Below are 24347 nucleotides of genomic sequence, written 5' to 3'. Positions count from 1 at the left end.
TCACTCCATCATCATAATCATTATTATTATTGTTGTGTGTAAAAAAGAAAATGTGCATAGTGAAATGAGTGCTTGGCACATTTTAGGTGACTGAGACATACATGTTCTTATACTTGCCGTTTGAATGCTTACTACACATTCTGAAGAGTTCCATACCTATATCTACATTGTTTCTGCTACTAGTTCATCACAATTTTAAGAAAAGTTTCTCTTCCAACCTTGCCGTTCGATCCAACCCTTCTTTCGTCAAGAAAAAGGTCAAGCCTGTGTTTACCTAAACGAAGCAGCAGCTTCGACAGTGTTTTGTTGATACACAACATGATATACTCCAAAGTTTCTGATCATGTGAGGTATGAATTGACACTGAAACAAATGTCTGCCATTTTATTAGAAGCAGTTTTCCTTTATAGCAAGTACACTTTTAAAGATTCTGTTTCAAAACTTATTTCAAATGTCCTTTCATTTTGGTCAGGAATGCAAAGGAAGGGGTTTTGTTAGTTCCTTTTTGAAATCTGCATACAAGCCAGGCTTCTGCCTTTGAAAGTATTTATTCTGGCCTTCCATGATCCGTTTAGAGAGTCAATAGCCAAATGAAGATTCAAAGGGACGCTGAATCAAGAGAGCATATATGAGGTTTTGTATTTAAATGTTTTGGTGTTCAATACGGTTTTCTTATTTGTAAGTCTGATTGTTATTAAAGTCATAAATGCAGATATTTTCTTGGAAAAGGATTAGGAAGTCTTCACGCAACTCATTACTGATGCTACTTTTAACAGAGTATGTCTGAGAAGACCAACAAATATGTTCCTCATGTCTCTGGAGCTGTGGATCAGAAAGGGCAAAGTATATTAAATGGACAAGTAGAAGGTAAGCACTGTATTTTATTCAAAGGTCATTTGACAGAATGTTGATTGAAAACAGGAATACTGATATATTCTAATATCTAAAGAAAACGGCCTGTTAAGTGCATAGGAAAGAGAAAGAGATGTGAAAAGGAGATAAGTTGCATATCGTATGTGGTGTCAGCAACAGATTAAATTGAGAGTGCCACCAAAGGAGCTAAATGACTAGTTCCCTTTCAAGACACTGGAAGGCCTAAGGAACCTCAGGAAAGAAGAGACGAGCCAAACAGGGAATGATGTGAATGGCGGAGACTACAGGGAGTAAATGAAGGAAAGTAAGCCGGTGTGTATTGTGTTTCTACTGGAAGGTGGTAAAATACACTAGTTCTTTAAAGGGAAGAGCAGACTATTTAAAATGCAGCAACACTATCAGGTGAGCTTCTCGTACCAGAATTTGCCAGAGTGGTATCCCCAAATGTTCCCACTCTTACTGTGATCCTCACTGTTGGCAAGACATTAAGGACTGACCTAGCTGATGATGCAGAGTTATGTCCTAACTACCATGGGTGAACATAAGCATTTGTAGTCAATGATAAATGTATATACGTTAATGCCTTATAAAATGGGGGTACTTCATACGGTAGTATCATTTAGGGCAAAATAAGAGAATTGGAAGGAGGGTCAGATAGGGAGACATCAAGATAACTCATCTGACATTTTGGATGCCGTATTTGTGGCTTTTGATTATTTTGGCAATAACTGCCTTTAATAGGTGAACTATATTTTTAATGTTCTAGGAACATAAGGGAAAGAAACAAAAGAACACTATAATCAGTAGTATGTTTTCATATTCTGTCTGACAGTTCTGATTGTTGTAGAATGATCCCTGTTACTTCTTTGATTCCTACCTGCCAGAAAAATGAACTAAGTCCTAGGTAGTTGGAGAAAATTAACTGATTTTTCATATTTCAGAGAACTTTTATATGGTTGAACATAGGGGCAATCACCAGGATTTGCTCTCTCCCTCTGTTTGTTTTTTTTTCAGAGTAAAATAAGATTGTTGCTTGTTTCACACTTTCTGACATCATGATTTCATCTATTCCTTTTAAACCTTTCTTCAAATGGATAAATAGGGATGTAGGAATTTTCAAGGCAAATACCAAGAAAAGAGATTCCAGGAAAGGTATTCTGTGACATAACCTTCTGACTGTAACCACGTGAAAGACATCAACCGAAATAATAAAATTTCATATAATGCAGTTGTGTTAGAGGCATCCCAATGACACCCAGATTTGATTATTCACTAGAAGAGCTCACAGGACTCAGCATATAGTTGTAGTCATGCGTGTGGCTTGGTATGGGGACAGGCTAGAAAGGCCAATGAGCACCGAGCAATGGTGTATGGGGTGAAGGCCAGAGGAAAGCAAGCGCAGGCTTCCAGGAATCCTTTCTCTATGGAGTTAGCAGGATGTGCTAAATTCCTCCAGCATGAAATTAGGACAGCACAAGTGAAATGTTGTCTGCCAGTACGAGGCTTATGGATACTCAGTGCCCGAGGTTTTCATCAAATGCTAATCACATAGGCATCTTCTCCTTAGCATGTCCCCAAATTCCAGGTTTCCACCAAGGAAATCAAGTGTACAGCCTTAAGGACATTGCTTGTACCAGCACTTAGGCACAGTGAACCACTCTTAACCAGCTAGGGAATGGTGGGAACCCTCCTGAAATCCAAGATCCCAGGGAACAACCAAGGGCCAGTCATTCAAGTAGGATGTTGTGAGGGTAGCCATCTTTGGCCTGCTGGATGAAATCTGTTCTGCATAGGAATTATAGCCCTGACGTCATTTTTGGTGGTGTCTTCAAATTTTGTTTTGCTAGCATGGAGCATGATGGCTACCATGGTACTGGTTTCAGTTTCATCATCCATATGAAGTAGGTATTTGTATAAAAATTACTAGGGCAATATGAGGTCATTATAATCTTTTTTTATGTGATTAACCTTTCATTATGATTCTTACGTATGATCAACATAATGATTTTTGATTTAAAATTAGAATGAAAATCTCGTAATTATATGGAAAACCCAGGTTTGATTCCTATGGTGCTGAACCCCTGTTTATAGGTATAAGATTTTGGATCATATTCATCAATTGTTTTGTTGCCTAAGTATACAAATAACCGTTGTATTTTTGTGTTTTGTGTATGCATTTTCATACACTTCCAAATGGGAGACAGTACCCCTATTGTGTTACTTTGATCTCTATTTTAATGTTCAAGGTGACTGTATCATGAGTTGGTATATGCTAAGAGTAGCTTCAATGGAAACCATATTTTGTTGTTTTTGTTGTTTCATACATTTAATAAGCCTGATGTTTTACATCAGTTTTAAGTTCACAGCAAAATATAATAGGAAGTACAGAGAGTCTGCATATACCATACCATGCTCCCGTACACGCCTAGCCTCCCCTGTTGTTAACATCTTGCACGACAGTGGTCCATTTTTAGTAGGAATTTTTTTTCAGTTCCTTGGTTTAGTTTTGAGTGAGAGAGCTTGCATGCGTGTGAGCAGCCAAGGGGCAGAGGGAGAGGGGGGAAAGAATCCTGTGCTGTCAGCCCAGAGCCTGATGCAGGACTTGATCCCATGAACTGTGAGATCATGACCTGAGCTCAGATCCAGAGTTGGACGCTGAACCGACTGAGCCACCCAGGCACCCTGACAACAGTGGTGCATTTTCTATGGACACGAACTCTTCATTTGGAGGCCAAGTCTCTAATTTGCATTAGTGTTCAGCCTTGGTGTCATACGTTCTATGAGTCTTAACAAATGTGTAATGATGTGAATCCACCTTTGTGGTATCGTGTGAAAGAGTTCCACTGCCTTAAAAGTCCTCTGTGCTGTGCCCGTTTCTCCCTACATTCACCCCAACCCTTAGCTCCATAGCCTTGCTCTTTCCAGGTGTCATATAGTTAGAATCATAGAGTGGATGTCTTTGAATGTTTAGAAAGTGAAAATATCCTGGTAATTGAATGTAGGCATTCAAGATATTCTTTGCCCTTTGTTTTGTTTAGTTGCTCATCAGTAGAGGATCTGATGACCTCTGCCTTCCATGACGAAAAGTATGATTTCTCTAGCTGTGTGTCACCTAATGGGGAGGGTTGAGAAAAATGACCTCATGAACCACTACAGAGCACTCACATTGGGATCATCCTCCTCTGTGATGTGCGGCGGGTCTAGATAGACTCTCTAGCAATGGAAGGAGACAGCCTCAAGAGGTTAGAACTATATCAAAGTGGAATGCCAAATCTTTCCTTCTTACCTTGCCATTGGAAATAAGGCCAGGGAGAGTCTGTTTGCTATTGTTTGGCCACGCTGCCAAGTACAATAGCTATAGAGCACACGTTGTGAGGGGGTGTTTCCTCCTAAAACTGAAGAGTGTCTGCTGAAGAGCTGGGGAAGTTCTGCCGTGTTACAGCAAAATAAAGATATTCTCTTTCAATTCCTCTAGTAGTGGAAGTCCAGAAAAATCATGCTAGCTTCAGTCTGACATTGTCAGCTCATGATAATCATTCTCCGAACGATACCCGTTTCCTCCAGTGTCACAGTGTCGGTCAGCGATGGCCATTGTAAACATCAGTTCCCCTGTAGGTGTCAAATTCTGATAAAACCCATTCTTGGTTTTGGTCAATATAGAGGAGAAAGTAAGATTTCTTAGTGCTTTAAGCCTACGAATGGTATAATTACCATTCAGTGTAGTGTGGTTTCCAGGTGTGGTCCGAAAGCAATACTTTTTGACAAATCATAAGCAGTACACTTGTAATTTTCCTCTATTTATCGATTGTCGATTTAACATGTATTTTGCTTTCTTCTTTAGGAGCAGATAAGAATGCTGAGGAAGATTCTAGAGCCAGGTAGGATTTTTATGGATTTGTAAAAATGACATTTGCTGGGGCACCCGGGTGGCTCAGTCGGTTAAGGGTGTGACTCTTGATTTCAACTGAGGTTTGTGAGTTCAAGCCCCGCGTCGGGTTTTGCGCTGACAGCCTCCTTGGGATATCTTTCCCGATTTCTGTGGGCACTCACTCTCAAAGTATAAAGGAATGAAATGAAATGAAACGGATAATGAAAGGAAAGGAAAGGGAATGAATGAACTGAAAATTATGTGTCTCCTAAGGGAACGCAGAGAACAAAAGCAGTTGTTGCGTGTTCTACACGGGACCAGACACTATATCCTACGGGCAACATCTGTTCCGTTATATAGTCATTGTATAGCTTTGCCAAGTAGCTGTGCTATTGTAGCCTACATTTTATTACTTTGTCAACTGTGGTTCAGGGAGGTTGATGACTCGACCATGATTCCATAGTTCACGGGTTGCTGAGGGGCTTTGCCCATCAGCCCGTGAAGCTTCCACATCCATTCCCTGGTTCCTCAGCAGCACTGAGATGAAGATACAGATCCTAGGGCAGATCAACTCAGAATGTCAAAGGTAATGATGTCGGAACACTAGTTTAGGGTTTGCTTAAGAACCCAGGTTAGTCCAAGCATTTGGCCTCATATATTTGACCACTAGTGCCAACAAAAGTCATTAGTGCAGTGGTAACTAGTCCCTTGTTTTTACCATCCGAGATTTTAGGGTGGATGTCAGCTATGGCCATGGTGTCAAGGCTTTTACATAAAAAGCAAGATGTCGTCAGGCAACTCCTTAGATGTAGTGATATCCCCTCTTCTTGAGACAAATGAGTTTTCTGTAAGGGAAGGATATCTAGTTGTAGACCATGTTACATTAATTAAACTCACTCTCTATTTCGAGGATATTGCTATTTGATTCTCTGTTGCCTAAGTTCCCAGGCTGGTTTCCCTTTGGGCTAGTATCCTTGTCTAGTTCTAGGAAGCTTTTCGGTTTTTTTGGAGTTGTTGTTTTTTTTTTCCAATGACTTTTTGTACTGTGTTTTTGCCTTTTGACTTTCTTCTCTTTTTTCCTTGGTATTTCTTCTTCTTTTTTTTTTTTCCAATAATTTCCCCACTTCTTCCAGCTAAGGACTCTCCATTTTTCCAGAGGCCAAATCAAAAGCACTTAGAGTCTCCAGATGTAGGGATCCTCAGAGATTAATTCTTCAAAACACCCTCTGGTGTGTCAACCTATGTTTAACCTCCTTGCCCAATGGTTGTTTCCCTGGAGAATTTGAAACTCAAAAGAGATTGAAGTGACCTATTGGGATATGATAAGTGACAGAAATGCGACTTAAATTCTGGTTTTCTTTCTTTCTTTCTTTCTTTCTTTCTTTCTTTCTTTCTTTCCTTTCTTCCTTCTTTTTTTGTCTTGATCTTGCAGGCAACTGTTTTAATAATAGAAGCCTGGGGAGTGGGTCTAATGAATACAATGAAGGAGGGTAAGAATCGAATTAGCAGAGGAGACCAGGTTTCAAGGAGAACAACACTGAGTTGGTTAGGAATACGAGTTTGAGAAAAGATGTCAGAATATGGGGGGTTATGCCAAGTGAGATAAAGGTGAATGACAGGAATGAAGGACCCAGGATTAGGGGAGTTGTTTAGAAAGACATATTCAAATAGAGAGTTCAAGAGGGTCGTGACCAGGTTTCTGCTTTTGTGTGTGTTGGTTTCATTGAAGGTGCGAGCATACCTCAGATTTTCTGATGAGAGAGATTAAAAATCATTTGAGCTTCTGGGCAGAGTCTGTTTACAGCAGATAGAAATATGATATCCCCTACTTCCACCCCAACTGAGGGAGGATAGCTTAGATCCTCTCAAGGAATTGGGGGTGGGGGTGGAGATTCCGAACATCAGAGATGTATGGCCCAAGGCAAGCTGTCTCCTCACTCCACCTCTTTTCCTAAATCTGTGATGCCCTTCCCATGTACTTGTAGGGCTGGGCAGGGGTAGGTCTGACTTGTCAAATCACTAAGGGAGCTTCATCTGGATCGGTGATAACATGCCTATGTTGAGGTGACTGTGTGGATGAGTGAGACTCCCAATTCGCTTGTTCTCCAGGAGCAGGACATGGTTCCTACCCTCGGTCATTGGAGCCCATCCTTGTTGTAGGAGTGTATGGCTTCATAGGCTAAAGATTGAAAGGTTGGGGAATGCCACAGAACCGTGCCGAAGAGTGATGTAGGAGTGGGAGCTCATAGGGAAGAAAATATTCAGGCAGCGTATAGAGAAATAGAGGCACAACTACCGGGACCATTTTGATCACAATCTCCCTCCTTGGGTAGCTGAATGCCCCTGAAGGCTTGGAGTGTCTTGCTAGTTATTATGGACCTAAATAAGGCAAGACCAGTGTGGGAACAAAGTTGGCCTTGGGAACTTTGAGTCTGTCAATCTCTAGTTAGTACTACCACTCATAACATAGAAACCTAAACTTTGATACGTTTACTTAAACGGAGGTCTACGTGACACACAATGTAATATGTGATGCAACAACTCTGGAAGTTTCACCGTGATCGCCATAAGCATAGCTCCCATCTGTCAATGTATGAGGCTATTAGGATACCACTGACTAGATTCCCTATGCTGTACTTTTGAGCCTTGTGATTTATTCATTCTATAACTGGAACCCTGAACTTCCCTCTCCCCTTCCCCCATTTTGTCCATCCCCCCACCTCCCCTCCCTTCTGGCAAGAGCCAAATCTCTGCATTTATGGGTCTGTTTCTGCTTTTGCTCTGTTTGTTCATTTATTCCCCTTTTTACATTCTGCACAGAAGTGAAATCATATAGGATTTGTGTTTCTCTGTCTGACTTATTTCACTTACCCTCATGCCATCTAGGTACATCCATGATGTTGCAGATGGCAGGATCTCATTCTCATTTAGAGCTGCATAATATTTCATTGTGTGTGTGTGTATGTGTGTGTGTGTGTGTGTGTGTGTGTGTGTGTGGTCTCTTCATGTATTGGTGGACACTTGGGTTGCTTCCATATCTTGTCTATTGTAAATAATGCTATAATAAAGATAGGGGTGCGTATATCTTTTCAAATTAGTATTTCCATTTCCCTTGGGTAAATAAATACCCAGTAGTGGAATCACTGGATCCTATGGTATTTGTGTTTTTAATTTGTTGAGGCCCCTCCATACTGGCTTTCACTGCGGCGATACCAATTTACATCCCATGACCGGTGCACAAGGGTTGTTTTTTCTCCACACCCTGAGCCACCCTTGTTGTTTCCTGTGTGTGGAAACTGAGCCATTCTGACAGATGTGAGGTGAGACGTCATTGTGGTAACGTTTACACATTTAATTTTCAACCATTTCAGAGCATTCCCTGCCTGTCATATTTGGTTCTGGAAACTGAGACTGGGTCTTTCCTGGAGATTTCACAGGTTAGGAGAGGTCGAGGCCAAATAGAGAACAGAAAGCTTTTTTTAAAACAGGGTCCAAATTGTGAAAGACCTGTACTCTGGAAACCGTAAAACACTGATGAAGGAAATTGAAGGTGACGGAAAGAAAGAGAAAGACATCCGATGCTCACAGATGGGAAGAATACATACTTTTAAAGTGTCTACACTACCCAAAGCCATCGACAGTTGTCATGCAATCCCTGTCAACATACCAACAGCATTTGTCACAGAGCTAGACAAACAATCCTAAACGTTGTATAGAACCACAAAAGACGTTGAATGGCCAAAGCAATATTGAAAACGAAGAAACCTGGAGGTATCGCAATCTCAGCTTTCAAGTTCTATTCCAAAGCTGTAGTATTCCAAACAGTATGGTGGGTACTGGCGTACAAAATAGCCTCATCGCTCAGTGGAATAGGACCGCAAACCCAGACATAAATCCACCACTGTATGGTCAGTTCATCTTCCACAAACAGGAAAGACTATCCAGTGGGGAAAAGGCAGTCTCTTCACCAAATGGTGTGGGGACAACTGGACAGGCCACATGCCAAAGAATGAACCTGGACCAATTTCTCTACCATACCCACAAATAAACTCAAAATGAATTAAAGACCTAAGTGTGAGACTTGAAACCATAAAAAAAAAAAAAAAATCCTTGACGAGAACACAGGCCGTCATTTCTCACACTTTGGCTGTAGCCACATTTTACTAGTTATGTCTCTTGAGCCAAGGGAAATAAAGCAAGAATAAAGTTTGGGGACTATATCAACCTACGAAGCTTTTGCACAGTGAAGGAAACAGTCAAACCTGAAAGGCAACCTCTGGAATGGGAGAACAAATTTGGAAATATTTGGCAAATCCAGTAAAGGGTTAGTATCCACAATGTCTAAAAACTTGACACATGTCAACATCACCCCCCTCCAAAAAAGCCCAGTTTACAAATGAGCAGTACACATAACCAGACCCTTTTCCAACGACAACATACAGATGGTCAACAGACACATGAAAAGATGCTCCCCCAAACTACAACGAGATACCACGTCACACCTGTCAGAATGGCTACTCTCCAAGACACAAGAAGCTAGTGTTCGCGAGGATGTGGAGACAAAGGAAACCTCTTGCACCGTTGGTGGAAATGCAAATGGGTGCGGCCCCTGTGGAAAACAGTATGCAGGTTCCTCAAAAAATTAAAAACAGAACTCTCCTATGATCCAGTAATTGCACTACTGGATACTACCCAAGAGAATACAAAAACATGAATTCCACGGGACACACGCACTCCTGTGTTTATTGCGGCATTATTTCCAACAGCCAGCGCAAGCGTCCATTGACAGCTGAGTGAACGAAGAAGAAGCCCTATATGAATGTATGTGTGTGTGTATATGTATATCCATACACACACACACACACACACACACGCACACACACATGCACACACACACACTGTAATATTACCTAATCATAAAACAATGAAATCTTGCCATTTGCAATCACCTGGATGGAGCCTGAGGGTAGTATGGTAAGCAAAGTCAGGGAAAGACAAATACCATATGATTTTACTCATGTAGCACTTAAGAAACAACAAACGAGCAAAGGGAGGAAACAAAAGGGGAGACAAACCAAGAAATAGGCTCTTAACTGCAGAGAAGAAACGGATGGTTGTGGAGAGGAGGTGAGTGGTGGGAAAGGTGAAAGAGATGATGGGGATGAAGGAGTGCCCTTGTCATGATGAGCACGGGGTGAGTATGGAGTTGGTGAATCACTATATTGTACAACTTAAACTACTATAACTCTGGATGTTTCTATTACTGGAATTAAAATAAAACTTAATGACAAAACCAGAGGCCAACTTTTCATTATACCAAGAAACTTCGTGGAATAAACAGATAGGTGACCTTTCCCTTAACTTTTTTAAATTTTGTTTTTAAATGAATGAACATGTTTTTGTTGTACTTTTTTGCTCTAAAGGCTTTCTGACAAACCTGGTCCTGACGATTCATGGTCTACCTCATCTAGCGAAGACTTAGATTTTGGTACCAAGGTAAAGTACCCTCCCGTGAAACTCACTTTCCTGCTCTGAATTGAGTTTTCTCCCTTATTCACTCTGAAAATTTAAGAGGAGCCTGTGTATCATCATTTTATGTGTGTCATGGAAAGTTAGCAAGGACAAACCACTCTACAGATACATGACGCGTTGAATGTTTTGTTTTGTTGTGTTGTACTTTGGTAAATCCTACAGGTGGAGGCTGATAAATGAATGGGCTGGAAAATATATAATGACCGTCAAATTATATTGGGAAAAGCTTTCCCACAATGGAGGCAATATGACGTTTGCTTAAGGATAAGGATTCTTACTGTGATCATAACATGACTGATAATACTCATGCCTAAATGAAACCTGATTGGGTCCAAGTATCTATTGTAGGTTGCCCCCCGCCCCGGGCACGTTTTATTTTGGTGAGATACAGCATTTTCCTTTGGCTCTATCCTTTGTTCTCCATTTAGAATAAAATCATATTAGAAAATGTAGAAATTTAGATGTTTACATTATTTCTCAACATTTACCTTACAAAGGTGTTCCCCTGTAGTTTTGAAATAACTCCATGAAGGGTAAGTTAAAATTGTGCATCTCCCCGAAGAATACGTATTTTGCTGAAAAGAGTAGCTCTATGGGCAGAGGCTCTTCATAGCCAAGGTGTCAAATTTCTAATTTCAGAAATCTTGCCCATTCTAGCTTTGAACACTATCTCCTCCTAGTCCTTGTGTCAGATTCTAAAATTTAAAGTTTCAGACATCTGATATTTGTTTCAGTATTCATTTCAAAGCCCCTAAATCATGATAAGCTCCTGGAGGTTAGGGAACGCACTGGTTTGACTCCTGGAGCTCCTAAAATAAAGTCTTGCTTGGAAGAAGCAATGTCATGGTTTTTGAATGTGAACAAATGAGTAGGGAAATGGAATTCCGTAGAATGGAGTTTGGAAAGTAACCAAATACGCATGATATATCACAATTAAATATGTGAAGTTAAAAAGTCAGGCTTCAGTTTATATTCCGTTTTAGTGTTTAACATGTATACACGCAAATGAATTCTATTGAGGAAATCAGGAGTTACATAAGAAAGAAGGTTACAGTCTATTTTTAGTATCCTCCCATTGTGAGCTTAGAATTGCAGAGAAAAAGTCCTCAGCCTTTGTTTGTTTAACCCCATCTGTGTCCCATTACCTACATCCTTTGAAGGTTCCCATTTCTTCCTAGAATTCTCATTCCCAATTCTTTCTCCATAGTGAATGTTGACGTGTTAGGAACCTCTCTTTGTCTGTTCTTTTGTTAGTCTAGTAATAATTTCTAGCTTTTCGGAAGCGAAAGATGCCAGGAATTGAACAATGTATTTATAGTGAAAAAAATTAAATTCTTTATTACAGTATTTATAACCAGATAACTGTAGAGTGATAAGAGTCAGTATTATTAGGGATATACTGTGAGTCAAAGCCTCTCTTTTACATAAATATTATATAGACAGATACATAGGTAGATGGATATGGATATAGATAGATAGATAGATAGATAGATAGATAGATATAGATAGATAGTTATAGGTAGAGATATATATAATATACACATATATACACATATATATTTACACATATATAAATACACACTTATATGTATACATATTTATGTTCACCTAAACGTACACACACACACACACACATATATATATATATATATATATATATATATATATATATCACACATATATAAAGACATATATTTTTAAAAGGTTTAAAAGGGACTATTTTTCATAGTATATTCCCAATCCTACTTATGTACCTGTTGAAAAATGTATGTTGTTTCCACTTGCCTTCTTTGGCTCACATTTTTCCTTTTCTTTTTTGTCTTAAGCTCATGCTTGATTGATTGGTCATTTGTTTTTGTTTTTGTTTTTGTTTCCTTTTTCCCTCTTCTCACCCCGTGCTTTTTACGGTATTTTCAAAATTTTTTCAAAGTTTATTTATTTTTGAGACAGAGAGAGACACAGAGTGCAAGCGGGGTAGGGGCAGAGACAGAGAGAGACACAGAATCCAAAGCAGGCTGCAGGCTCCGAGCTGTCAACACAGAGCTCAAAGTGGGGCTGATAACCACAAACCGTGAGATCATGACTCATGAGCTGAAGGTGGATGCTGAACTCACTGTGCCACATATGTGTTCCCCGCACCAGGCTCGTTTTTAATGGTTTACCCCTACCCTAATTTGTCCTTGCAGAAACGATTTCTTTAGTGTCTGTTCTTTTAGTACATCACTTTCTGTCAACTCCATTGTCAACATATTGGTTATGGAATTCTACTGTCTGTGTGTGGTTTCCATCCAGGACTCGTTGCCCCACAAGGTTTATTATTCTTGTTTTTCTCTTTCTTGGAAGGGGCTGAGCTAAATGTTTTTGAAATGTTTGCATTTCTCTTGGAAAGGGAGGGAGAGAGAGAAAGAATGAGCAAGTGCTCGTTGTTGTGATCTGACAGTATGCAAGGTATGATCTCAGTCCTTTTATATTTGTGGAGGGCTGTTTTGTGACCCAGGATGTCACTTGGAGACATTGGAGAATGTTCTATGTGCACTTAAGAAGAATGTGCGTTCTACTGCTGTTGGGTGAAAAGATCTTAATATATCGGTGTTGATACCCATGTATATAAATGTATATATATGAGGCCAATACAGATCTATGTATATCTGAATACATCTGGTCCAGTGACACATTGGATCAGTGTTTCCTTACTGATTTTCTGCCTTGACGATCCACCTTTTGCCATGAGTGGAGTCTTAAAGTCGTCTACAATCATGGTATTTGTATGTATACATTTAATCATGTTTGTGAGTAATCGATTCATACGTGTGGGCGTTTCACTTTGGGGCCATCAACATTTGCAGTTGTTAGCTCCTCTTGATGGATAGACCCCTTAATTACGACCCAATGCCCTTCTGAATCTGTTACTACAGTCTCTGGTTTAAAATCTAGTCTGTCTGGTGGAAGTGTGGCGACTCCAGCTTTCTTTTGACTTCTAGTAGCATGATAGGTGGTTCCGCATACCTTCACTTTGAACCTGGAGGTGTCCTGGGGTCTAAAATCAGTTTCTTGTTGACAACATATAGATGGATCTTGTTGTTTGGTTTTGTTTTGTGTTTTACCCATTCTGATTCCCTGTGTCTTTTGACTGGGGCATTGAGTCCATTCACATTCAGAGTGATTAGTTAAAGATATGGATTTAGTGTCCTTGTGTTATCTGAAGGTTTCATGCTTTTGGTGAGGCCTCTGGTCCTTTGTAGTCTCTGCTGCTTTCCACTCACAGAGTCGCCCGTTAGGATCTCCCGCAGGGCTGGTTTAGTGGTCATGAACTCCATGAGGTGTTGTTTGTCTGGGAAAGCCTTTCTCTCTCTTTCTATTCTAAATGTCAGCCTTGCCTGGGAAGGGATTCTTCGCCGCAGATGTTCCCATTCAGCACATTGACCGTTTCCTACCCCTCCCTCCTGCCCTGCCAAGTTTCTTTGGACAGGCCTGCTGCTAGCCTTACGTGTCTTCCCTTGTCGATTAAGACCCGTTTGTCCCTAACTGCTTTCAGAATCCTCTCCTTATCTTTGTAGTTTTCCAGTTTCGCTATGGCATGTCGTGGTGTTGACCTGGGTTTGTTGATTTGGAAAGGAATTCTCTGTGCCGCCAGGACTTGGATGCCCGTTTCCTTCCCCAGATGAGGGAAGCTCTCAGCTATAAGTTGTTCCAAAAAAACCTTCTGCCCCTTTCTCTCACTCTTCTTCTTCTGGGACTCCTAGGATGTGGCTCATATTTCATCTCACTGAATCACGTAGGTCTCTAGTACCTGCCTCGTGATCTAGTCATTTCCTTCCTTTCCTTTCCCTGCTTCATCTTTGTCCACAATTGTATCTTCTGTTTCACCGATTCTGTCTGCTGCTTCTCCCGTCCTTGCTGTCACTGCATCTAGTTTACTTTGTATCTCCTTTACACCATTTCATGTTCAGCGTTCATCGTGACGATTCCTTAGGTCCTTGATCTCTGAAGCAGTAGATTGTCTGCTGTCTTCTATGCGTGGTTTCAAGCGCAACTATGCGTCTTATGAGTGTCATTCCAAAACTGTGCTCACATATATGGTTTCTGTCTCTTTTGCGCCCTTCTCTGGCTGTCCTTTCTTCCCGGAATTTTTTTTGAGGGGAATTCTCCGATTTCGTCGTTTTGGCTAGATTCCTGCCCTTTATGTGTGTTAATCGCTTGTTCTGTGTCCCACACCTGCGAGTACTACTGTAATAAAAAGAGCCCCTACACTGTCCAGGGCCTGGCAGTTGAACAAATTTTTTTTGAGTGTGTTGTGTGCACTCTTTGGGTGCGTCTTTGGCTGCTGTCCTCGCTACTTGGAGTGGCGGTTTGGGCCTTCCACCAGGTGTGCTTTGATTTGTTTGTTGAAGTAATCCTGGAAAAAAGGGGAAGAAGGTGGGGAAGAATCCTTAGCCCAAACAAAAAGAGAAATGACTGGAGTTGAAAAAAAGACCAGGAAGTGACTCAAAGGAGCTATAGGGCTTAATCCAGAAAGAGAGGGAGGAAAATGAAGAAGGAGATCTAGAAAAGTATAGAGAAAATGTACAATCAAACAACCAAAGAACCAGAACAGAGGAACAAAGGAAAAAAATATATAGGTATATCTCTATACATCTATGTATAGATATATAGGTATATATTAAGATATATAGATAAATGTAGATATATAATTAGCTTGGACCCACATCAACTCGACACTACTAGGCTGTTTCCAAAGGGAGAAGGGGAAAGAGGAGAGTAGAAAGAGAAAAAAGGGAAAAGAGAAGAAAGGGAAAGCAAAGGAAAGAAAAGATGGGCGCCTGGGTGGCTCAGTAGGTGAAGCGTCTGACTCTTGAATTTGGCTCACGTCATGTTGTCACTGTGGGTGGGTTCGAAACCCCCAACAGGTTCTGCAGTGAGAGCATGGATCCTGCTCGGATTCTCTCTCTCTCCCTCTCTCTGCATCTCTTCTGCTTGATCACTCACTCTCTCTCTCTCAAAATAAAGAAATAAACATTAAAAAAGAAAAGGAAAGACAAAAGAATAATAACTCAAATGAAAACAAACAAACAAACAAACAAACAAACAAACTAAGATAGAAAACCGGAGGAGAGTTGTCTATTGGTGCCTGGGACCGGTGGCTGTGCTGGTCTAGAGCAGGGGCTGTCTGGTCCCATCAGTGTCAGTCTCACTCCTATAGAGAAGCAGTTACGAGGCACAGAGTGTCAGGGTTTGGTGTAATGGGCCTGCCTTCACTGAGGCTCACTGTCCATTCCCTGAAGCCCCACGATGTTGGTCATGGGGAGAGACATGGCGACACCCCATCTATCCTGCCCACACGAGGTGTCTCAAAACTCACTGTTTAGGCTATCCTCACGGAATAGCCTGGGGAGCTGGCTTGCCTTGCTGCACAGTCCCCTGTGCCACCCGAGCACTGAGCTGGGATTCAAAACCCTGTAGGATCCCGCTTTGCTCGGACCTGGTAGTGGAGTTGCGCCACTCTGCCCACTGGACAGAGGGCCTCTGGCTCGTGCCTGCATGGTCTTTTTCCCTTGGGCAGGGCAATACCTCCCCTTTTCCACCATACTCAAGGTGTTCTCTCCCAGTGTAGCCCTGAGATTGCTACCAAGCCTAGGGGCGGCTCCCTCCCCACCAGGCATGGGAGGTGGTAGCTCTGGTCGAGAGAAAGTGTGGCCGCCTTGAAAATTCTGTTTTTTACCCTCTAAGGCTGTTTTCCAAAGTAGAAACTGGCTCTCTGGACCTCTCCTTGGTCTGTGGTCCGGACAGGCTTTCTCATATCCAAATGCACGTCCCACAGCCTCTCTCTGTCTCTGCCTTCCTTTCGTTTCTCCACCAAAGGCCTTCCCCCACTCCATGCCTGTGCTGCCCATTTTATTTCTCCCAATTCTCATACACACCCTTCTGTCCCGCCAAGCTGTCACTCTGCACCTGTGGAGATTTTTCTGTCCCTCTGCAGCCTGTATTCCTGGTATTCCAAGTGTTGTGACCTCAATACTGCTGTGTTTGAGGGACAAGGGGAATTCTGATCCCCTCCCCTGCCATCTTAACTCCCCCCTCCACCTTTTGCTTTGCTTTTCGCAATTTCAAAGTTGGCTGCCTAATCGACTAAGTCACCCAGGCCCCCCAAAGAATACTTGTTTTCGATGGGAAGATGTTCGAAGGCCAATAAAATGGCCCTTGTGTCCAGAAAAGAATGGAAAGTTAGAATGGGTTTCTGATGTTCTCATTTGGGGCTATAATAAGTTCCCGTAAGCTCTTAGCGATGACATCATAAAGGTATACATTTGACCCTTGAACAAGATGCGTTTGGAATGTGGGAGTCCACATACATACAGATTTTTTTCAATAAATACAGTACCATCCTGTAAACATATTTTCTCTTCCTTATGATTTTCTTTTTCATCTTGTTTTTTTTTTTAATTATTCATTTTGGGAGAGTGAGAGAGGACAGAGCACGTGAGTAGGGAAGTGGGGACAGAGAGAGAATTTTCATCAGGCTCCACACTGTCAGCGTTCAACTCAGGAAGTATAGATCATGACTTGAGCCAAAGTCAAGAGCCTGACCCTGAACCGACAGTGCCACCCAGCACCCCTTCCTTACGATTTTCTTAGTAACCTTTCCTTCAGTTTATAGTGTAAAAATACAGTATGTAATACATATAACAGGGAAAACATGCATTAATCGACTGTGTATATTGTTGGTAAGCTCAGCATTCCGTTATCCTAACCCTGACCTCCCACGCTCAGTTTACAGAGTCAATGGCCAAATTAGGCCGAAAAGGTAGATTAGACCTAGAGAGCATATACAAGCGATTCTGCTTTAACGTTCTGGTTTTCAATACATATATACTTTTTGATTTTTAAGTGTGATTGCTTTTAAAGTAGGAAATTCAGTAGGAATTTTTGTTTTTTTTGATTTGGTTTTGAGGTTTCAAAAGATATTTGTGGATTGTCGAGGGCATGGCCATCAGAGCCCGTAACCCTTGCTTTGTTCAAGGGCCAACGGTATAGTGATTGGGTACTTTTGAGATCTTCTCAGTGAGATTAGTGTAAATGTTTTGACCTTAATTAATTGGTCCTTGTATACTGAGTACGTACCAAGCAGTTAGCTGCTGAGTGTACAAGTGGAGGGTTTAGGTTGTTGTGGTCGGAGCAGAAAAGTAAGTCAACAGCAGTCTGTTAGAAGTCACAATAAAGGCTTCATCGATAGGAAATGGACAATGTTAGTTGAGAGAATATTGGGGGCGTTTGTAGTGAGGATGAGGATGAGAGTGGGAGTGGGAATTTTGGTAGCCAGAAAAGATCTGAGAGTGGCAAAAGGTGCCAAGTGAAAGATGAGAAGGCCCAGTCGTGTAGACCGTGGCGAGGGACATTCTGGACAGAGAGGACCACGGATCATCATTTTACTCCAACGCCTTAGAGTGACCAAGCTGTAGGAAGGCTCACTCCATCATCATAATCATTATTATTATTGTTGTGTGTAAAAAAGAAAATGTGCATAGTGAAATGAGTGCTTGACACATTTTAGGTGACTGAGACATACATGTTCTTATACTTGCCGTTTGAATGCTTACTACACATTCTGAAGAGTTCCATACCTATATCTACATTGTTTCTGCTACTAGTTCATCACAATTTTAAGAAAAGTTTCTCTTCCAACCTTGCCGTTCGATCCAACCCTTCTTTCGTCAAGAAAAAGGTCAAGCCTGTGTTTACCTAAACGAAGCAGCAGCTTCGACAGTGTTTTGTTGATACACAACATGATATACTCCAAAGTTTCTGATCATGTGAGGTATGAATTGACACTGAAACAAATGTCTGCCATTTTATTAGAAGCAGTTTTCCTTTATAGCAAGTACACTTTTAAAGATTCTGTTTCAAAACTTATTTCAAATGTCCTTTCATTTTGGTCAGGAATGCAAAGGAAGGGGTTTTGTTAGTTCCTTTTTGAAATCTGCATACAAGCCAGGCTTCTGCCTTTGAAAGTATTTATTCTGGCCTTCCATGATCCGTTTAGAGAGTCAATAGCCAAATGAAGATTCAAAGGGACGCTGAATCAAGAGAGCATATATGAGGTTTTGTATTTAAATGTTTTGGTGTTCAATACGGTTTTCTTATTTGTAAGTCTGATTGTTATTAAAGTCATAAATGCAGATATTTTCTTGGAAAAGGATTAGGAAGTCTTCACGCAACTCATTACTGATGCTACTTTTAACAGAGTATGTCTGAGAAGACCAACAAATATGTTCCTCATGTCTCTGGAGCTGTGGATCAGAAAGGGCAAAGTATATTAAATGGACAAGTAGAAGGTAAGCACTGTATTTTATTCAAAGGTCATTTGACAGAATGTTGATTGAAAACAGGAATACTGATATATTCTAATATCTAAAGAAAACGGCCTGTTAAGTGCATAGGAAAGAGAAAGAGATGTGAAAAGGAGATAAGTTGCATATCGTATGTGGTGTCAGCAACAGATTAAATTGAGAGTGCCACCAAAGGAGCTAAATGACTAGTTCCCTTTCAAGACACTGGAAGGCCTAAGGAACCTCAGGAAAGAAGAGACGAGCCAAACAGGGAATGATGTGAATGGCGGAGACTACAGGGAGTAAATGAAGGAAAGTAAGCCGGTGTGTATTGTGTTTCTACTGGAAGGTGGTAAAATACACTAGTTCTTTAAAGGGAAGAGCAGACTATTTAAAATGCAGCAACACTATCAGGTGAGCTTCTCGTACCAGAATTTGCCAGAGTGGTATCCCCAAATGTTCCCACTCTTACTGTGATCCTCACTGTTGGCAAGACATTAAGGACTGACCTAGCTGATGATGCAGAGTTATGTCCTAACTACCATGGGTGAACATAAGCATTTGTAGTCAATGATAAATGTATATACGTTAATGCTTTATAAAATGGGGGTACTTCATACGGTAGTATCATTTAGGGCAAAATAAGAGAATTGGAAGGAGGGTCAGATAGGGAGACATCAAGATAACTCATCTGACATTTTGGATGCCGTATTTGTGGCTTTTGATTATTTTGGCAATAACTGCCTTTAATAGGTGAACTATATTTTTAATGTTCTAGGAACATAAGGGAAAGAAACAAAAGAACACTATAATCAGTAGTATGTTTTCATATTCTGTCTGACAGTTCTGATTGTTGTAGAATGATCCCTGTTACTTCTTTGATTCCTACCTGCCAGAAAAATGAACTAAGTCCTAGGTAGTTGGAGAAAATTAACTGATTTTTCATATTTCAGAGAACTTTTATATGGTAGAACATAGGGGCAATCACCAGGATTTGCTCTCTCTCTCTGTTTGTTTTTTTTTCAGAGTAAAATAAGATTGTTGCTTGTTTCACACTTTCTGACATCATGATTTCATCTATTCCTTTTAAACCTTTCTTCAAATGGATAAATAGGGATGTAGGAATTTTCAAGGCAAATACCAAGAAAAGAGATTCCAGGAAAGGTATTCTGTGACATAACCTTCTGACTGTAACCACGTGAAAGACATCAACCGAAATAATAAAATTTCATATAATGCAGTTGTGTTAGAGGCATCCCAATGACACCCAGATTTGATTATTCACTAGAAGAGCTCACAGGACTCAGCATATAGTTGTAGTCATGCGTGTGGCTTGGTATGGGGACAGGCTAGAAAGGCCAATGAGCACCGAGCAATGGTGTATGGGGTGAAGGCCAGAGGAAAGCAAGCGCAGGCTTCCAGGAATCCTTTCTCTATGGAGTTAGCAGGATGTGCTAAATTCCTCCAGCATGAAATTAGGACAGCACAAGTGAAATGTTGTCTGCCAGTACGAGGCTTATGGATACTCAGTGCCCGAGGTTTTCATCAAATGCTAATCACATAGGCATCTTCTCCTTAGCATGTCCCCAAATTCCAGGTTTCCACCAAGGAAATCAAGTGTACAGCCTTAAGGACATTGCTTGTACCAGCACTTAGGCACAGTGAACCACTCTTAACCAGCTAGGGAATGGTGGGAACCCTCCTGAAATCCAAGATCCCAGGGAACAACCAAGGGCCAGTCATTCAAGTAGGATGTTGTGAGGGTAGCCATCTTTGGCCTGCTGGATGAAATCTGTTCTGCATAGGAATTATAGCCCTGACGTCATTTTTGGTGGTGTCTTCAAATTTTGTTTTGCTAGCATGGAGCATGATGGCTACCATGGTACTGGTTTCAGTTTCATCATCCATATGAAGTAGGTATTTGTATAAAAATTACTAGGGCAATATGAGGTCATTATAATCTTTTTTTATGTGATTAACCTTTCATTATGATTCTTACGTATGATCAACATAATGATTTTTGATTTAAAATTAGAATGAAAATCTCGTAATTATATGGAAAACCCAGGTTTGATTCCTATGGTGCTGAACCCCTGTTTATAGGTATAAGATTTTGGATCATATTCATCAATTGTTTTGTTGCCTAAGTATACAAATAACCGTTGTATTTTTGTGTTTTGTGTATGCATTTTCATACACTTCCAAATGGGAGACAGTACCCCTATTGTGTTACTTTGATCTCTATTTTAATGTTCAAGGTGACTGTATCATGAGTTGGTATATGCTAAGAGTAGCTTCAATGGAAACCATATTTTGTTGTTTTTGTTGTTTCATACATTTAATAAGCCTGATGTTTTACATCAGTTTTAAGTTCACAGCAAAATATAATAGGAAGTACAGAGAGTCTGCATATACCATACCATGCTCCCGTACACGCCTAGCCTCCCCTGTTGTTAACATCTTGCACGACAGTGGTCCATTTTTAGTAGGAATTTTTTTTCAGTTCCTTGGTTTAGTTTTGAGTGAGAGAGCTTGCATGCGTGTGAGCAGCCAAGGGGCAGAGGGAGAGGGGGGAAAGAATCCTGTGCTGTCAGCCCAGAGCCTGATGCAGGACTTGATCCCATGAACTGTGAGATCATGACCTGAGCTCAGATCCAGAGTTGGACGCTGAACCGACTGAGCCACCCAGGCACCCTGACAACAGTGGTGCATTTTCTATGGACACGAACTCTTCATTTGGAGGCCAAGTCTCTAATTTGCATTAGTGTTCAGCCTTGGTGTCATACGTTCTATGAGTCTTAACAAATGTGTAATGATGTGAATCCACCTTTGTGGTATCGTGTGAAAGAGTTCCACTGCCTTAAAAGTCCTCTGTGCTGTGCCCGTTTCTCCCTACATTCACCCCAACCCTTAGCTCCATAGCCTTGCTCTTTCCAGGTGTCATATAGTTAGAATCATAGAGTGGATGTCTTTGAATGTTTAGAAAGTGAAAATATCCTGGTAATTGAATGTAGGCATTCAAGATATTCTTTGCCCTTTGTTTTGTTTAGTTGCTCATCAGTAGAGGATCTGATGACCTCTGCCTTCCATGACGAAAAGTATGATTTCTCTAGCTGTGTGTCACCTAATGGGGAGGGTTGAGAAAAATGACCTCATGAACCACTACAGAGCACTCACATTGGGATCATCCTCCTCTGTGATGTGCGGCGGGTCTAGATAGACTCTCTAGCAATGGAAGGAGACAGCCTCAAGAGGTTAGAACTATATCAAAGTGGAATGCCAAATCTTTCCTTCTTACCTTGCCATTGGAAATAAGGCCAGGGAGAGTCTGTTTGCTATTGTTTGGCCACGCTGCCAAGTACAATCGCTATAGAGCACACGTTGTGAGGGGGTGTTTCCTCCTAAAACTGAAGAGTGTCTGCTGAAGAGCTGGGGAAGTTCTGCCGTGTTACAGCAAAATAAAGATATTCTCTTTCAATTCCTCTGGTAGTGGAAGTCCAGAAAAATCATGCTAGCTTCAGTCTGACATTGTCAGCTCATGATAATCATTCTCCGAACGATACCCGTTTCCTCCAGTGTCACAGTGTCGGTCAGCGATGGCCATTGTAAACATCAGTTCCCCTGTAGGTGTCAAATTCTGATAAAACCCATTCTTGGTTTTGGTCAATATAGAGGAGAAAGTAAGATTTCTTAGTGCTTTAAGCCTACGAATGGTATAATTACCATTCAGTGTAGTGTGGTTTCCAGGTGTGGTCCGAAAGCAATACTTTTTGACAAATCATAAGCAGTACACTTGTAATTTTCCTCTATTTATCGATTGTCGATTTAACATGTATTTTGCTTTCTTCTTTAGGAGCAGATAAGAATGCTGAGGTAGATTCTAGAGCCAGGTAGGATTTTTATGGATTTGTAAAAATGACATTTGCTGGGGCACCCGGGTGGCTCAGTCGGTTAAGGGTGTGACTCTTGATTTCAACTGAGGTTTGTGAGTTCAAGCCCCGCGTCGGGTTTTGCGCTGACAGCCTCCTTGGGATATCTTTCCCGATTTCTGTGGGCACTCACTCTCAAAGTATAAAGGAATGAAATGAAATGAAACGGATAATGAAAGGAAAGGAAAGGGAATGAATGAACTGAAAATTATGTGTCTCCTAAGGGAACGCAGAGAACAAAAGCAGTTGTTGCGTGTTCTACACGGGACCAGACACTATATCCTATGGGCAACATCTGTTCCGTTATATAGTCATTGTATAGCTTTGCCAAGTAGCTGTGCTATTGTAGCCTACATTTTATTACTTTGTCAACTGTGGTTCAGGGAGGTTGATGACTCGACCATGATTCCATAGTTCACGGGTTGCTGAGGGGCTTTGCCCATCAGCCCGTGAAGCTTCCACATCCATTCCCTGGTTCCTCAGCAGCACTGAGATGAAGATACAGATCCTAGGGCAGATCAACTCAGAATGTCAAAGGTAATGATGTCGGAACACTAGTTTAGGGTTTGCTTAAGAACCCAGGTTAGTCCAAGCATTTGGCCTCATATATTTGACCACTAGTGCCAACAAAAGTCATTAGTGCAGTGGTAACTAGTCCCTTGTTTTTACCATCCGAGATTTTAGGGTGGATGTCAGCTATGGCCATGGTGTCAAGGCTTTTACATAAAAAGCAAGATGTCGTCAGGCAACTCCTTAGATGTAGTGATATCCCCTCTTCTTGAGACAAATGAGTTTTCTGTAAGGGAAGGATATCTAGTTGTAGACCATGTTACATTAATTAAACTCACTCTCTATTTCGAGGATATTGCTATTTGATTCTCTGTTGCCTAAGTTCCCAGGCTGGTTTCCCTTTGGGCTAGTATCCTTGTCTAGTTCTAGGAAGCTTTTCGGTTTTTTTGGAGTTGTTGTGTTTTTTTTCCAATGACTTTTTGTACTGTGTTTTTGCCTTTTGACTTTCTTCTCTTTTTTCCTTGGTATTTCTTCTTCTTTTTTTTTTTCCAATAATTTCCCCACTTCTTCCAGCAAAGGACTCTCCATTTTTCCAGAGGCCAAATCAAAAGCACTTAGAGTCTCCAGATGTAGGGATCCTCAGAGATTAATTCTTCAAAACACCCTCTGGTGTGTCAACCTATGTTTAACCTCCTTGCCCAATGGTTGTTTCCCTGGAGAATTTGAAACTCAAAAGAGATTGAAGTGACCTATTGGGATATGATAAGTGACAGAAATGCGACTTAAATTCTGGTTTTCTTTCTTTCTTTCTTTCTTTCTTTCTTTCTTTCTTTCTTTCTTTCTTTCCTTTCTTCCTTCTTTTTTTGTCTTGATCTTGCAGGCAACTGTTTTAATAATAGAAGCCTGGGGAGTGGGTCTAATGAATACAATGAAGGAGGGTAAGAATCGAATTAGCAGAGGAGACCAGGTTTCAAGGAGAACAACACTGAGTTGGTTAGGAATACGAGTTTGAGAAAAGATGTCAGAATATGGGGGGTTATGCCAAGTGAGATAAAGGTGAATGACAGGAATGAAGGACCCAGGATTAGGGGAGTTGTTTAGAAAGACATATTCAAATAGAGAGTTCAAGAGGGTCGTGACCAGGTTTCTGCTTTTGTGTGTGTTGGTTTCATTGAAGGTGCGAGCATACCTCAGATTTTCTGATGAGAGAGATTAAAAATCATTTGAGCTTCTGGGCAGAGTCTGTTTACAGCAGATAGAAATATGATATCCCCTACTTCCACCCCAACTGAGGGAGGATAGCTTAGATCC

General features: G+C 41.0%; 1 protein-coding gene and 1 long non-coding RNA gene across 2 annotated transcripts in view; both read left to right on the top strand.

Annotated features, from left to right (window-relative positions):
* Window positions 1–24347, top strand: part of LOC131495907 (ankyrin repeat domain-containing protein 26-like) — a 395531-nt gene that overhangs the window by 250916 nt on the left and 120268 nt on the right. The gene's annotated exons all lie outside the window — the stretch shown is intronic.
* On the top strand, window positions 812–10238 carry LOC131495990 (uncharacterized). Its single transcript, XR_009254245.1, has 3 exons — window positions 812–867; window positions 4715–4751; window positions 10165–10238. It is a non-coding gene; the product is annotated as an uncharacterized LOC131495990 (long non-coding RNA).

This window comes from Neofelis nebulosa, chromosome 15 (assembly GCF_028018385.1).
Source record: "Neofelis nebulosa isolate mNeoNeb1 chromosome 15, mNeoNeb1.pri, whole genome shotgun sequence".
NCBI classification, from domain to species: domain Eukaryota; kingdom Metazoa; phylum Chordata; class Mammalia; order Carnivora; family Felidae; genus Neofelis; species Neofelis nebulosa.
The sequence above is the reverse complement of the archived record's forward strand: the minus strand, read 5'-3'. Positions and strand labels throughout refer to the sequence as shown.